This window comes from Pteropus vampyrus, unplaced genomic scaffold, assembly GCF_000151845.1.
Source record: "Pteropus vampyrus isolate Shadow unplaced genomic scaffold, Pvam_2.0 Scaffold115, whole genome shotgun sequence".
In the NCBI taxonomy this organism is placed as follows: Eukaryota; Metazoa; Chordata; class Mammalia; order Chiroptera; family Pteropodidae; genus Pteropus; species Pteropus vampyrus.
Window position 1 is genome coordinate 5,691,431 of NW_011888896.1, and position 17,293 is coordinate 5,708,723.

The 17,293-nt window shown below is 41.1% G+C and overlaps 1 protein-coding gene across 12 annotated transcripts in view; it reads left to right on the forward strand.

Annotated features, from left to right (window-relative positions):
- The window catches only part of GNG12 (G protein subunit gamma 12), a 211,790-nt gene that overhangs the window by 84,886 nt on the left and 109,611 nt on the right, over positions 1–17,293 (forward strand). For 2 of the 12 annotated variants that reach the window (XM_011365729.2, XM_023533922.1), the window contains exon 1: positions 10,387–10,555. The exons of 7 other annotated variants lie outside the window; for them this stretch is intronic. The gene's annotated coding sequence lies outside the window, so the exon portion shown is untranslated. Of the gene's footprint in view, positions 1–10,384; positions 10,556–12,001; positions 12,093–17,293 lie in introns of those variants that run through there. 3 more of the 12 variants (XR_002781740.1, XM_011365728.2, XM_011365726.2) reach the window with 3 other exon arrangements.

A 17,293-nucleotide genomic window follows, 5' to 3' on the forward strand; every position in this document is an offset into this window, starting at 1 on the left:
AAAAGATACACATCAGAACTATAATATTTGTCTATGGAGGGAGTAGGAATAGGGTAAAAAGGTATGAATGAAAATACAATCAAACAAGAGAAAGTCCTTCTAAAGATTAATAATGAAGGTAAGTTAAAAACTAAGTTAAGAAATATGGTTAGCTGAAGCCTCTGCACCTGAGTTAAATAGGTGTCACTGTTTTATTCACAATTCAACTATAATTGAAAAATAAAAAATAAATAAAATATTAAAAACAAAACAAAAAACCTGTTTTAAACAAAAAAATTTTTTTGCAATTACAGTTGGCATACAATATTATATTAGTTTCAGGTATACAGCATAGTGGTTGACATTTATATAACTTACAAAGTGATCCCTTCTTAAGTCTAGTACCCACCTGGCAGCATACATTTATTACAATATTATTGACTATATTCCCTATGCTGTACTTTACATCCCGTGACTATTTTGTAACTGCCAATTTGTACTTCTTAATCCCTTCACCCTTTTTACTCAGTGCCCCAACCCCCTGTTCATTGCAGCGTTATTTATAATAGCCAACATAAGGAAGCATCCTAAGTGGACAGCTCATTTCTAATTCACCTGACGCATATTGTATCTGGCCATGGCCAGCGGTTCCTCTTCTACAATAGCTTCTTCACTCATTTGTCTGGTGCCTTAGTACCTCTTGTCCACACACGTATACACACCCGCGCATGTACGCACACGCAGACACAAACACACGCACACACACACACACAGTGTGTTGTAGTTTGGTTTTCACTCGATTGCTATTTCTATAAACTGCCTTTACAGGAAATAACTTAGCATGTGTAAAGTTCTTTATTTTCATCATCTCTTCAGTAATTCTGTCTGTTAACATGTACTGATGGAGCCTAAGGAAATATTGTTGGCCTTAAAATATTGTTCTGGATCCAAAATTTAGTTTCTAAGTGGGGCTAACAGGCTTTGCAGAGTAGAACTAAATATATACAAATCTTGGATCAGAGCAGACACATGTTCTTATGAATCCAGAAAGCCCGTAGGCAGAATTCAGTGCATTGTGAAAGTACAATGTGTTATACAAATGTGGGGCTTATTAAGAGTTGTGGACTGAATATTGTGTCTGCATAGAAAAACTCCCTTCTTTTCAACTTCAGCTTACTTGTAAAAGCTATTTTCTTATTCTGAAAACTTAGAAGATTTGGGGTTTCATTTTGTTGTTTGTTTTGGCAAAGGAAAGGGGCACAAGTAGAAGCAACTTCTAGGAAGAGTGATCTGGCCTCGCTTAGCAGGGGTTGGGAGAGAGACTAGATCTGTGATTGCTAAACATTTTTTATTGCGAATTTCCTCGGGAAAGACTTAGAGCATGCAGCCCCAGAATAGGTGTTTTTATTTATATATTATATACCTGAACTACCATACTAACAAAAGGAAAAGATACAAAATAAATGTAGCTATGATTTCTAATATTTTTATACTGTACCCCAGTGAACTATCTTGAAGACTAGAGTCAGAAAGACCAGTGGAGAGCCTTTTGCAATTATCACATGAGGTTTTTATAAAAATTACTCAATTGTAAGTTCATCATTATGACACTAATTAATTTAAGGGCGTTGGTAAAGATGGTACCTTAACCTTTCTCTTTTAGGAAGGAGGAGTGAGCTTGCTATTATGGGACAGGAGTGCTGAACACTGGTCCCAGTGTTACCAGGCTAAGAAAAGAGGTCAGAGTGGCAACCCCATTGTGAGACATAATTAATATTTGTAAAGGGCTTATTGCCAATCAGATTAAGAGGCAGGGTCAAAGGCAAGATTTATTATTGCTGCCAGGTCTCTAAATTCCAAGCAGATTCCAAAAATATGACCTAATCCACCAAGAGCTTTGGCAAATTTACAGGCAGTGTAGTTTGAGTGAAGTTTCTAACATCGAGTCCCAAAGTCTTTAAATTGCAAATGAATAGAATTTGACCTATGTCCTTCTAGGCTCAGAATAGGAGCCTCAGCTCTTAGCAAAATTTGTTCACTTTCCTGATTTGGCATTCAAAGCCTCCCATATTCTGGCCCTGGTCTAGATTTTATTCATTCACTCGTTCACTCATTCATTTATTCATTCATTCGTTTAATATCTAATGAGAACTACTATTTGTCAGGCAATGTTATAAGAGCTGAAGATACAACAGACATAGTAAGTGCCCTCATAGGGCATACAGCCTGATGAAGAAAACAGACAATTTAAAAATAATAATAAATGTACGAAACAACACTAAGCAATGATAAGTGGAAAAGAAGAATATACTATTTAGAGTAATAGGGGAGACTGCTGCTTACAGTCAAGAAGGAGTAAAGGAACTGTTTTTTTTTTTCCTCCTCTTATCTCAAACAACCTAAAAACAGACAAAATATATGAAATGACATTTTGCAAAACACTGTACATCAGTTGACAAAAGGATAGTGATCCCTGAGAGATGGAAAACAAATAAAATAAGTCCTACCAGCCCTCCAGCTTACTGCCCTGAGAGAGTTTTCAGGCTACCGCAGAGAATGGGGGGATTCAGGAAGAGCCTCATCGGCTCCTTGTGTTGAGGAGATGGGGATAAGAGTTCAGGGAGACTAAGGCTCCTGGGATCCACAGGACAGAGAACCAAAGAGAAAAGAGCTGAACAGAAAGGGAAATCAAAGACTAGCAGAAGCTCCCCCTTGATCATGATAATGCCTATGATAACTATGATGAGTAATGATGAGCTCAGGCAGGTGAAGCAGCTACCCAAGGCTAGAGAAAGAAGCATCTGTCAGGATTAGAGGGCAACAGTGCCTGATGTTCATATGGGGCCTAGAATGATGCCTCTTCTCACCAGACTGGAAAACCTCAAGATTTATGGAGCCTTGAATGGACATACAGACCTTGCTTCAATGGGTGGGGCGCGTGGGGCGGGGGGAGGGGGGTGGAGAGGCATGGAATTAGCCCTAGAGTGATAACTGCTCCAATTCTGCTGAATAAATCTTAAAAGCAAGATCTAAAAGAATAAATCTGTTTCCAAGTAATTTAACTATATTTCAGAATAAAGCTCAGGGCTATTTATGTGAAAACAGAAATATCCAGCACAATCCATTAGAGGCTGCTGGACGTAGATCCATGCCCAAATTGGTACTGGGACCACACATGACTAATATAAGAAAAGATGCTCAACCTTCCTAGTAACAACCCTGGAACGAGGATGAAAACAGTAAGATACCTGGAAAGGGTTTAAACAGGAGAGGAATGTGGTCAGAATGCTCTTTAAAATAAAGCATCTATTTTACATTTAAAATTTCAACGTAGTATGTAACTCTCAGGGTAGTCTCAAGATAGAAATAGTTTGTATTTTTATTTTTAAAAATACTAAGATGATAGAGTAATACCAACAACAATGCCAGGATTTAGGTTATTGTTGGTATTACTCTATTACCTCAATAATTCTAGGGTACTACTGGAATACTAAAAAAAAAAAAAAGCGTTTTAATCATATTTCCTGAGATTCCCTTGCACTCTAAAAGAACACTTTAGATAATTTGAGAACTTTGCAGTGTAAATTAGAGTCACAGAGGTTGCAGGCTTGGTATTTTCCATTCTCACCAGACTATAGAGCTAAATGAAATTAATAGGTCTGTTATCAGAGTGCCAGAGAAAATACTTTCAATTCCCATCACAACTTAACTCACAGGTCCACATCGTTGACTGTGTCTATAGCATAGGCTATAAATGGACCAATAATCTAAACATCATCTACCAGGCTGCTTCTGTTTATGACGCTGTTGAGACTTTATATTTTCTTCAGGGAAGATCCGAGGTGAGTGGTTGACAAAGAGAATGTTTCTGTTGAACCACTTAATTACTTAACATCTGAGTGAATTCCACATCAGGGCCAACATCCAGCTCTTCTGGTCAAGTTCTGGAAATGAGCAAGGGCCTGGCACCATGCGGACTGGCATTAGTTAACCTTGCCTGCGTGGTTTCTGTGAGAGCATTGATGCTGGGTACCACTGACAGTGAAGGAGAAAAATCCCAAATCTTCTCTGTGTACCTGAAAGCCACATGGATTGTGAGGGAGGGAAAGCTTTAAGGAAAACTGGAGGAAAGTGAGAATGAGGAATGAAGGAAGAGAGAATTTGTCTTATCTAGTTCCCAGGCTTTCCCCCTAGAGCCTGACACCCTCTTTTCCTCCACAGCTCCTCTGGCTTTGGGACCTCACCTCTCCTGTCCAGGGATGATTTACTTCATCTGGGACTTCCTCATCATTCTATCTTGGAGAGACCCAAGCCTGAAGGAGAGAGGAACCTGTCTTCCACTTGGCCCTCTCTCAAGTAGAATAGCATTTGGGGGCAAAACAAAGAATATGCTGGTGACCTTACCTCATTGTGAAGACGAGAAGGAAGAAGTACAGCGGAAAAAGGAGGAGGAGCAGGAGAACTAGGCAGAGAAAAAGGGGACTAGGAGTAAAAGAATAAGAGAAAGAGGGGCAGGAGGAAGGAGAATATATAGACATTAACTATCCAAATGCTGCTATTGTTACTTTACTCCATTGTTATAATCACTACTCAGAATTGGGAGGTACTTTCAAATATGTAGACCATTTTTTTTAAATAGAAAATTCAGATACATTGAAATCTGAAGAATTAGTAATATCTAGGTTGCAATTTGCCATACTGAAAAAGTTTTCTAGTCTAATTGTCCATATCAGGGTTGCCACATTTTTTCTTTAACAAGGCAGATACATATTTTAGGCTTTGCAGGCCATAAGGTCTCCATCACAACTATTCGACTCAATCATTGTAAAGCAAAAACAGCCAGACACAATAGATAAATGAATGGAAGTGGTTGTGTTCCAATAAAACTTTATTTCTAAAACAGATTGTTGGTGGTCTGACCCTCTGGCTGTAGTTTGCCAACCCCTGGTCTTAATAATGCCTTTTCCTTTTTATAATATGAAAAAAAAAAGGAGATATTTTTAATGTGAAAAAAACATATTATTCATAATAAAGTTATACATTCACTGTAAAAAAAATTTCATGAGTATAAAAAAGCATAGGTTACCCAAAATCCCAACATCCTGAGAAAATCACTGTTAACATTTTCCAAAATCACTGCAGACATACAGGCATTTGTGTCTGTGTGTGTGCATATGCTTTTTTTGTAGACAAGTGGGAAATTCTATACATGTTCTTCTATAACCTGCTTTCTATGTTCAAAAATATATTCAGGGCATCTTGTCGTGTGAATATATTTAGATCTACATCTTTTCACAGAGTGCTTTATATGGAGGTACTGTATTTACTCTTGTAGACATTTGGGTTGTTACCCCCGATATCCTCTACCTCTCCACTTCCTAGCTGACCACTGGTTGAACCCCTCCAATGATGGGAAATTTACTAACTCTAGAGCCATATATTTGATCTTTAGATAACAGTGTCTGGGGACATCAGCCCTCTAGAATTAGAGGGCCCTAGAAAGCTCACATTAAGTTAGTAATTAACTAATGTGGGTTAGTGACTCAATTTTGGGCCACTCCCACCCAGGCCTCTGAAGGCTCCCACCTATTTGAAGATGGAACTGTGTCAAATTGCCTACTGATCTGCAGCTACAGTCTTGGTCATAGCTCCTGCCTGCGGTGATACATGTTTCAACAAGTTACTTCGGAATTTCCAAGATGTGGGTGCTTCTTCCTGACCTAACTTTTACATGGGAATATGGCAGCCTCTGACTGAGCAGAAAAACCAGTTTGTAAAACACTTACCCAGGTAACCTATTGAAAAGAAGATAGCTCTCCATAACTTCTAGGGCAGGTTCAGACAAAGAGTGTGGCCATGTGCAACAAGATCAACGAAAATCCTTAAGAAGCAAAGCTGATATCCCAGAAAAATTGCTCTGAAATCTGTGGCGACCTGGTCACTGACAGTTTGACTGATTTGTCCTGTTTTTCATGTTATTTCATGCATCTCTTTCTTACCGATGCTTTAATTAGGGTATTCTTATTGAATGTTGAATAGGAGTTCAAGGCATAGAGGTTCACATATAAACTGCAACTAATTTTAAAAATCAGTCGTCCTGAATTATAAAACCATTTCTCTTGCTTGTGTCATAAGGGCTTATACAGCAGGAAAAAACATCTTTTTAAAAACTGTAATTTCCATAGAATTCAGACTTAGGGACCATTCTCTTACAATCTCTTTATTTTAAAGACAAGCAAAGGCCTGGTAAGGCTAAGTGACTGCCCCAAATTCACAGAGCTTTTTAGTGGCAAAGTCAGGACTTTATGCCAAAGGCTTCATCTCATAATGCATACTATTTTACTTTATTACAGTGCCACTCTTTCGCAGGGTACTGCTTTATTGGTTTGTTTTTTCTTGAGTGCCATGTGGGGGGCAGGGTAAGAAAACAGTTGGGCCAGACACACAAAAAAAGGAAGGAAAAATGTTTAAAAGACGTCTCAGGAAAGTAAACAATAGAAAATTAAATAGGCTCATAGTATGAGGAAGGTAAAGTGCAGCCAAGAATTGCCCAGGTGCTACATGAAAGACCAAGGAGTCAGGCCCTCCTGGGCTGGGTTGAGTATTCCCGTTATGGTTGACTGTAAGCCCAAGTGAGCTTTCAGAGAGAACCCATCTAAAGTATATACTGGGGAGATTCTCCTCTGTTCAGGGTTGATACATTTATTCGGGGGCTGCTGGGAATATTGGTTCCTGACCACTCACAGCTGTGTCCGTCAGTGGATCTGCTTTGCCCATGGCTATATCTCTTCCCAGGAATGCAGGATATGGAGATACAAAAGCCCAGTCCATTGAACTCAATTTAGTCCAACTCTGAAGAGCCACCAACTTCAGTTCCCCCCTAGGCTATAGGCCCAGCTGTAACCATGTTGAGTGGCAGCTTCTCCCTCCACCCAATGCTGACAGTCTCACTACCTTTCAGATATATCTTTTTAACCACTCACCAATAAGCTTTCTTCATGCAAGGTGTGTTTCCAAGTAACTCAAACTAAGATTCCACCCAAATCCATACCTTGTGCACATCACTCAGAATTGGGACTAAACCCAGGTTTCCTGTGTCGTCATCTTGTTAAACTAAACCATTCTCAACTGCTATACCTCTTTCTATGGATAAAGATCTTTTTACACACAACTTGATAAAACCCATTCTCCTACTAGGAGCAGCCTCCCAAATTGTGGGATGCTGAACACCAGTGTGTTACACAAGATGATTTGGTAGTTCTCGGATGGGCTGGATTTTACTTTAGTAGTTGTTATCTTAACTTGAGATTCCCCAGAAGCAGACCCTGATGTGAAGACTCAAGTAAAAATGACTCATTAGCATCCAGGCCAGCCTCAGTAATATGCAAGCAGTAGAGTCGCACACACACCTGTGCAACTGCACAGGGCCCCATACTTGATTTAACTCTCTTGAAATTCTTAATAATTTATAAACTTAAATCTTTTATTGGGCTCTGCAAATCACATAGTTGGGCCTGATTAGGAAGTGTTCCTAAAAAACACTGAGAGAGGAGTGGAAAGTGGGACCTGGAAAGAAAAGAAAGGCAAGCAAGGATGGACAAAGGGGGTCGAATATACTGTGATGGATGGTAACTAGACATTTGGTGGTGAGCATGCTATGGTGTACACAGTCATTGAATTATAATGTTGTACACCTGAAACTTATATGTTGTTAACCAATATTACCTCTCTATATAATAATAATTTTAAAAACAATGTGATATCAAAAAGTTCCATAGGGGAAGAGAGAGAATTTGGTCCAATCTCATAGGGAGCTCTATAGAAGAGATCTACCCTGAAGTTATCCCAACTGGGGGCAAAAGAACTGGAATATTTATATCTTCATACTCTTCAGTCACTGATTAAAGGCTGGGCCAGGGGCAGAAGCACATTAATTCCTAGGCACTTTCAGCTGCCCCATGCACAGGCAAAGCAAATCCTGCAGCTGAGAGTGGTACTCTGATAAGGAGATGCAGGTGCCCATGGTGGGAATGAAAGCACACCTGAAGCCAATGTACACAAAACTGGAAAAGGGTTGGAGCGGATAGGGCAGATCACTGACAGCTTTGCTGGAGTTAGGTATGTATTTTAATGTGATCTAGGGTAAGATATAGATGCTTGCCTATCAAACTCAAAATTTCAGGGGTGGAATTACTAATAGCAAGGTTAATAAACAAAAGAAATAACAAAAGTAAGTCAATCAAAAATATAAATTGAAAAAGCATATAGGAGGTACAGTGATATAATGAAGAAATGTGAATGGCTGAAGTTTGTACATATCAGCAGAGTAGAAAGAACACTGGATCCAGGGCCATCAGTAAAAGCACAAAGTCTGGAGCCAGATGCTTTGAGTTTAAATTCTGGCTCTGCCACTTTTGGACTACATGACTTAACTTCCCTGTGCACACCTGCTAGGGCTGTTAGGAGGATTAAAAGAAGTAATATATGCAAAGTATTTAAAGTAACATTTGCCGTGGAAGTGTTAGCTTTTATTATTCCTGCCTTGTTACTAACCAGATCAGTGCTTCTCAAACTATCTATGGCATTTCATTTTCAATCTGTTGCAGGCTGATGCTTTTCTACGACACGATAGATACTAAATGAATAATGAGAAAAATGAAATAAAAGACATACAAAACACAAGGCCATATTTTTAGTTATTAGATTCAACAGGCAGAAAATTACTCAGTCAAATTGCTATAAAAGTTTCTACGTGCTCATCTTTAATTTCTATGCTTATTGCGTTAGAGATGGGTAACATCCCAGACTGTCACTATTCTATGAACCACATTTTGAATAGCACTGAATTAGAAAAACTTCGGAAAGCCATTTAAGTTTTGAATGCCTCCTTTTTTTAGGTTTTTGCAAGAGATGAATGAGACTGTGTACATTAAAGCATTTACTAAATTATAAAGTGCCCTCAAAATGGAAATTACTGGTAGGGCTGTAGGAGTTGATTCTATAGTCTGTGGCCAAAAGATACAAACTCCAGTGTGTGACAGTCTCAGTCCCTATTGGCATCACGCTGTTTTGCATAGGGTGTATCCTTGGAACTGTCAGTGTCTGTAAATCAATCAAGCATTTCCTACCACTGTACAGAGCAGGAAATAAAGGGCTCCCCTGGCAGGCTGTGGCTTGCACTGGACAAGTACTGCCATCCATACGTTACTATGACCACACTCCTGGGGCAAAGCATCCAAGCACAGACTTCCTCTACCTGCAGCATTCCTTCTGCAGCCTGGTCAAATGATTTCACCCAGAGTGCTACTTGAATAAGGGTCAGGAAGAAAGTAAGAGTGAAGATATGTCCTTACTGTAGTCCTCGGCTCTTAGCTTCTCTCATTTCTCAGTTGGTGAAACTCGACACACAAATATCCCTCCCTCATCAGTGCTCTTAGAATTCAAGTATGGACTCTGCCCACGCTGGTTCTAAGTGACCTACTTTGGCCTCACCTTCTCTTTTATCTCCACCTTGTAAAACAAGAAAGCAGATATTTAGGAATATGTCAGCTAAGTGGTAAGACTTCTGAACATCCATCTTTTTGACTCTTTCTGGATTCTTTCTGGGCTTTTTGAGAGGTCTGCCCCCTGATTCATCTTGATGTCTTTCTCATCACCTTTGGTGCAATGTGTGGCACATAGCAGGTGCTCAATGAATGTTCCTTGAATGCTCGTATGTATAGTTTGAAGTCTGTGGAAACAGAAGTGGCTCTTCAAACTACCTGACCCTGAATCCATCCAGAAAAGACCAACCAAATCCAATTAATTCATTACACAGAACTCTACCAGGTACTGGGCATTCGGAAACACAAATTTCATGGGGGAGAGATGGAGGGAAGCTCATAATAGGCGAATGTACTTCAAATTCAACAATCTGCAATTATATCTCCACTTTCTGGGAAACAAAACCTCTCCGTGGCCCCAGGGCCCTTTAAATTTTACTGTGACTGTTTTCTTAAGAAATTCCTGGAGCAGAGCCTAACTTTGGTGTAAGGGGGTTGGCAGCGCGCTTATTCGCGGCCCAGGGGACTGTTGGCATAAGGGTTGTCGAGGCGTTTGCACGCGAAGAAACTTCCGAGGAGTCATAGCAGCCCCCTGGAGGGTCGTGAAGTGGGGTGTCCGAGAGTCCTTGAACTCCAGGGCCTCCGTGAATTCGGGGAAGGAAAAATGGAGATGGCCAAGGCGGCCAGACCTTTGCGGAGCTTCACAGCTCCTGACCTCCCCTCTCTGCCGGCCTGGACGCGCGCGACACGGGTTCGGCAACCGAACCCGGGAACAGCCAGGGCGTCTGGGCCGGAGGGAGGGCCAGAGCCGGAGGAAGGAGTCTGGGCCGCCACTGCCACCGCCCCGCCCGTCGGGCTTTCCGCCCCGCCTACCTCGAGCGAGGCGGAGCCGGCGCCCGAGCAGCCAGAGGAGTAGGAGGTGGAGGAGGAGAGGTCGGAGCCGTCTCCAGGAGCCCTTAGAGACCGAGTCCCCGGCGGCGGCGGCGGGGCAGCGCACGGGCGGACTAGTGAGCACCGAGGGGCAGGCGCAGGAGGTGAGTCGGATCCCCGCAAGGACAGAGGCGCAGCGCCCGGCGTCGGCTGGCCAGTTCGGGGGCCGCCTCCGAGTTCCCGGTGCTGGGAAGCGAGATGGAGGGAGGGAACGGAGGAAGGAAGGAAGAAGGGAAGAGTGTCCCGGAGGGCGGGGACTGGTCGAGGCTCCAGGCTCCAGAGAAGGGGATGGGGGAGGGAGGGCAAGGGACGCCGAGACCCGGGACAGACGGCGCGCTCGCCCCGACGGGCGGCGGCCGGAGGGCGCGGGAAGCCAGGGACCCGCGGGGCTGGGGCTGGGGCTGGAGACGCGACCCTTAGGATTGGGGCGGGGGACGGGGGAAAGATGTCCCCGCTTCTTTGCCGGCTCGTGGTCGTGCGTCCCGCGCCCGGTTGGTGCTGGGAAGGTCCCGTGTCCCCAGCCCCGTCTTTGAGGTGGTGCCAGGTTTTCCAGGAGGGAGGGCCTCTGGGGGCTTCCCGGGCGCCACGCCCCTCTTCCCTACTTTCTTCCGCTCTTTCTTGGGACTGGTCTGCGGGTGCACAGCCCTGGAACCCGCTGGGCGTTGGGGTCGAGCGGGGAAATAGCGTGTCACAGAGAGGATGACCCAGAGCACACATCCCGCTAAGGACCTCCGAACGGGGAGTGATTCGGAGACTATTTGCAGGTGATTGATATATGGGGAGGGCAAGACTCAGACCTGAGTCTTGCGTGATTTTTAGAAAGTATTGCAGGGACACTTATTTCGTGGATCAGTGTGACTTCCTTTTTTTTTTTTTTTAATTTTAACTACGGCATATCCATTAAGCACAATTTCGAACGTTGTCACTAAAGTCCCCCCACACTGACTTACTTGTCCCTCGACTTATGATTGTGTCTTGTAAACTTAAACCATTCATAACTTTCGAAAAGGAACTGGTGATTCTGGTTAAATCACTGCGGTAGAGTGAAACTTTGGGCAACTGGAAATCTAAATGAAGAAATTGACGAGGGTTGTCATCTTATGGTCATCCCTGTCCAGGCGTGGTTGTATGTATACAAACAAGTGCATAGAGAAGGAAATGGCCAAAAACCAGACAGAAGGGAGGTCCCCTGCGCGCACGTGTCAGGGCACGTTTAATGGCTGCTTCGACTGGAAACAAATCGGGGATTTATTAGACTTGGAGTTAGAGAAACTTCACATGATTAACTTCCTTCCCATCAGTTATTTCCAGCCCTCCTCCCCCCCCAACCCCCCGCTGTCTTTTCGGACACTGTATTTCCTGGGGCTGTTGTAGCTTCGTCTGAATAGATTGTCTATAATGAATCTTTCGGATGTTGTCAGAGACAGGGTCTGTATCTGTGTTCTCTACTTTAAAAGCGGAGTTCGCCCTTTTTTTTTTTTTTTTAAAGCTCTAGTCACCGTACTGCACCATTGCTGGTGCTTCTCAGCTCTCGGTGTAAATTATTACAGGATGGCGGCCCTCACCTAGGAGAACCAGGAAGGCAGGCAGCGCTAGAGAGACGGGGTTGGGTTCGACTATTGCCAAAACAATCACATTCAAGTAAGCTGTTTTCTTTTCTTTTCTTTTAAACCAAATTGTATTAGCAAGTCCCTTTTCCAATAAACAAACATAGGATTCACACACCACATAATTTTATAGAGACCGGTGATAAAAGGACTTTTGGATCAAATGTTTAGTCCCTTTGAGTTTGTAACAGTTAACTAGCCCCATAAAACCCTGGTTTAAGTCCAGAAAAATGCTGAACAATCTAATCACTGCACCTTTAGACCTTATAAAAATGCAGTTGTGTTTTTATTATGTTTAAAGCAGATAATTCACTTGGCGTTGAATCCAGACAGCATGTAGATTTGTGTAGAAACACATAAAAATGTGAATCTGTGTTTCACAAGAGACTGAAAAGATTAATATTATAAAAATGTTCTGTGTAGCAAGCTCTAGTCTCATTTAAAAAACTAGCCCTCTAACAATGAGATTTGCAGTGTTGGGCTTGTGTTGTCACTTGTTGAAGGACATGGGTGGTTTGTCAAGTTGTGACAGTAAAGAGCTTCATAGTGAAAACACTTGAGGAAATGGTTAGCTAATACCGGATTAGTTTTGTTTTATTTGAAAACCTCTCTCTGAGAGAAGAAAAAATTCAAATTTAGAATTATGTTATGTATTGTTTTGGATTTCTATTGGGTGTACGTTTTTTTGTTTTTTAAGTTTTATACGTCAGCTTAAGCTTAATCTAGGGAGGTAAATTGTAGAATTCAAATAAAATTTTTCTGAGGCTTCATTTGGAATAAAAGCAGTTTAACAGTGGTTTGTGGTATGGGTTTTGGTGTTAGATCTGGATGAGAGTATTAGTTATTTCATATCTTTCAGTCTGATTTGTAAAATGGGGATGATAGTGGTCTCTTCTCTTAGGTTTTTATAAAAATATAAAACAATCTTTGGAAAACATTTTGACTGTACCTGACACACAGTTAATGTTCAAAATTATTGGATATTTTATTTATCTAGCTTACTCTAGCAGGAGGCTATTGGATAAATTAGGGAAGGCAGCTTGAATGTTCTGGAAACACTACATAGTGCAATTTTAAATTCCAAAGAAGGCACCTAATTTTATAGATAGAGCTAGATATATAGATATATGTAAAATATTCGTGTACATGTGTGTTATGTTTCTACCGCAGTATATATGAATAATTATGAATAATGGATTAACAGTTTAAATATGTTTTTAGTGTTGAAGTTATAGTCAGGGCACTAAATGTTCTCTAACATTTTTTTAAAACCATGCAGTCAGAAACATTTCATTAATTATATTTAAATTTAAAGAGAATTTATATTTCAAATAGTTATGTTTGTTAGCCTTGGGTAGGTAATTAAACCAGAACAGAAGTATTTGTTTTTAACCAAGTATCATTTTTAATTAAAGTATGAAAACATGTGACCCAAGGATATTCAGTATTTATTTTTTCATGTACTGATGTCCAATGCCAACAGATAAGCCGTAAGCACTGTTTAGGATTGACTGGGAGTGTTTCATAAATGTTTTGTAAAAGCTTTATGATTGATTACAAACTTTTATGGGAATGGATGTTCACTTAATTCAGGAAATCTGCTCATCATATCATTGAATCATTTGCAACATTTTTAAAAAGTTTCCATCTTTAAAAACAAACCCTTTTAAGCACCTGTTGTTTTTCTTTAATGCCCATCGGGCGCATAGGATTAGACTGATTAGAATCATAGCTCATGATTTCTCATTTTACTAATTGTTCCACAGAGATGCCAAGATGGTGCTTTATAATATTTTTAAATAACTGTAAAGGGTGCAGTGTTGTTACGAATTGTTTTTGCCTGTGACATTATACTCTGAAGTAATGGAGGACGTGATTGAATAAATTACTTATCTTTTAACTCCTAGATCATAGCATAGTGATGGATTCGTGGCTCATGCTTCTAGGTGTGTAGAGTGTGGCAAGTACTTGATATTTCTGTGCTTCACTTATGTATTGAGAGGAATAAATTAGTTAATCTAAAGCATTTAGAACAGTGCCTGGCACATAGCTATGTTCAATAAATATTAATGTTAAATTATTACTTACTGAAATTTTCCTCAATGTTATATAATGAGCATGTATTATTTTTGTAGCAAAAAAACAACTATATGAAATTTTAACGTTTCCCAAAAAAACTAGAAAAGCTCAATAATTTAAGAAGTCCTGCCAAGCAGTCTTATGAAGTAAGAGAATATAATTAGGCAATTGTCATTGCATCTTTTAAATGTGGAATGGATTGCAATGTTACTTTGTTCAACAAATTAATTCTCCTAGATCCCAGTCTTACTTTCTTTATTAGAAACTTTAAAAAATCAGTAATCACGAAGTCTATGTTACAATAGGTTAAGTAGGGGAAGGGCAATTAGCATAGTTACAGCACATCATTACAATTATAACTAGGTTAAAAAAAGTTTATGCCTAGAAAAAAAGTCTAGAGGAAACTACAGGAAAAAATGGATGATGGGATTATAATGCTTTTTTCTCTCCTCCACATCCCAATTTTTTTCACTGAGCATGTGTATATAATAAAAAACAATCCATTTATGTAACAGTTATTCAGTAAAAACTCTGGTTTATTAGCTACACATAGGATTTTGTTGTTGTTTTAGAAAAAACACCAGCCCGTGTAACAGTTGAAGGTTCTTAAGTTAAATGTCAGAACCTTGGTAGTGAGATTGTTTAGCCGTAAAAGGCTCTTTCAGAAGTTTGCAGGTTTATCATTGTAGAGGTGTTTGAAATTAGGGTCTGCACACAGACCAAGTCCATCAACCTTGAATTTATAGAAGTTGTCCCTTTCCCGATTGAGGCCCTGCATTGGCAAGCTGTGTGCATCCAACACCTTCAGTGCATCAGATGCCTGCAAAACAGTCATGAGGAAGACTTAAGTGTACTTAGTTCAACAGGAAAGTTCAATAGATAAAATACAGCAGAATTGTGTGACTTCATTGATTGAGCTGTTCTACATCCTGAGTCAAAGCCCTTTACAAACATGCTCTTGCTCAGTCCTCAGAACAGTCCAGATGGGGAAGCTGAGGTTCCTAAAGTGGTCAGACCAGAATTTGCCCCAGAGTTGTTCTGACTCCTCATTCCTTGCACTAAGTACTCTGCTAAGAGCTGCAGTGGAGGTTCATCCAGCTAAAAGTTGAGGGAAAGGGATTTTATGGAGGAAGTCCATTTAGAAGCTATAAACCAAAATGAGAAGCATGAAGAGAGGGCTCCTTTAAGGGGTAAGATGACCCACATGAGGGAGAATTATCAATGCCTTTTATCGAATTCACTCTTCTTCAGCCAAAGAAGTTGAAGCTCCCAAAATTGCATAGAGACCCAGCAGACCTGAAGTGATCTGTGAAGTCGGCCCTCCCATCCCTGGACTCCCAAAGAGGACCTTGAGAGTACAGATAAAGAAACTGGCCTGGCTAAGTTCTGTTCTAAAACCATCTCATACCAACATCTTCTGCCCCGCCCACTTTTCCTTTCTTGAGAACGAATGGAGAGTAGTGAGCAGGTGGCTTGGATCCAGGGCAGAAAGCAGAGGTGATTTCACTTGAAGGTTACTTCTAGCTGGATTATTCTGTTTATTGCCATGTCTCTTGAAAATGATTTCTAGTGTCACTTAAATGTTTGGTTTATCATGTCAGGTTTTATTGGGCATTGTAAAAGTGCTTAGTTGTGAGTGTCTGGTTGCCATCCTCTGACAAGGAGGATTTGTGTCTTCTTTTAATGGGTCCACATTTCAGAGGATTACTGTATAATAAAAACCAGGGTGTTGTAGACTCTTAAGACTTTTGATACTTTTAACTCTGCTGGAGAATTAATAGCTAAAAGAATAATTTTTTTAGGTTTGCCTCAGTGAATTAGTTGCTAAGAATCTTGTAATTTTTCACAAGTTCTTGGTTGTAAGCGGGTGACTTTGGGGCTAGAGGTACAAGAGGCTTTATATCCTGTGTGCTTTCTTAAGGAACAGACCACCATTCCCCTTGCAGTCAATGTCACATCATTGACATAAGATCCCATTTGGTTGACCAAGATGAGAAGCGCAAGTTTTGGTTTAATTTGGGTTGGCGTCATCACAAATGTGGAGTGGGCTCTGGATCACTTGTCTCTGCACTTGCATTCTATGCATGGAGAGTTGCCTTTATTTCAAATGGCTGTGTGCAAACCAACATGAGCCCATTGAGAGTAGAATCCTACCTTTGCCAATGTAGAATAATCAGGCTTTTATTTTGCTGCAGATGCTACCAGCCAAGATGTCCCTGAGCACTGGATAGTAAACCCTCAGCCCCCACTGGGACCCTTTAACTAAGACCCCAAGCTTACAGTCACCTTAAACATAGCCTGATTTTCAGGGAGAAATTACTGCAGAGGAGCTACCAACACAGTTTAGCTCTCAGCGTGAGCTAGGTAAATCTAAAGATGGAAAGAGGAATCCAAATCCAAATGCTGCTTGGGCTTTGAGGCTTAGTGAGAACTTTATTTTTAAAAAACCATCACACCAGTTTATTCAGCCAGAATATCCGGCAAATTGGAAAAGAGTTGAAACTGGCAGGCTTGGTACCTGTCCTGTACCTAGACTACTGAAACCCTTTTGAGTTATTAAACTGTGCCTGGCACACCACAGGGCTTCACAAAAGGTCATGATTGGCTGCTCAGACAAGTTGTCAGGTGGGATTGGATGTCTGGCCAAGAAGAAGGATTGGATTATGATTTCTTGACAAGGCTACCTTGAACTCTTGATTAGGTCATATTCACTGCATAAGACTGCTGGCCAAGGAAACAAGTGGGGGCTCAAATCTGCTCAAAAAACCATGTGCCCTGGGTTAGAATTGCTGCCGCCAGAAGGAAAGTGCTCTTTCTGACGCCAACAAGCCTGCCAGGTTAGGTCCACTAGGAGGGGTTGCCTTTTCTAACTCACAGAAAGGCACAATGAGGCCAGTAGCATCTCTGCCTCTCACAGCCCCTTCAGCCACGATAAATGCCATGAGCTGGCAGAGTCTGGCACATTGTAGGTGCTTAATGCCAGTAGAATGAAGGAATAAGACCACACTCTGCAGTGTGTGCTAGCCAAGTGCATGAACCAAGTGTTCTTTTTTAATGAAAAAAGTAAAATTCATTGTATCTGCTAGGACATGCACATTCAATGATACATGTTCCCTGTGACAGGCTTCTTCTTTCTCTTTTGTTCATCATTACCTA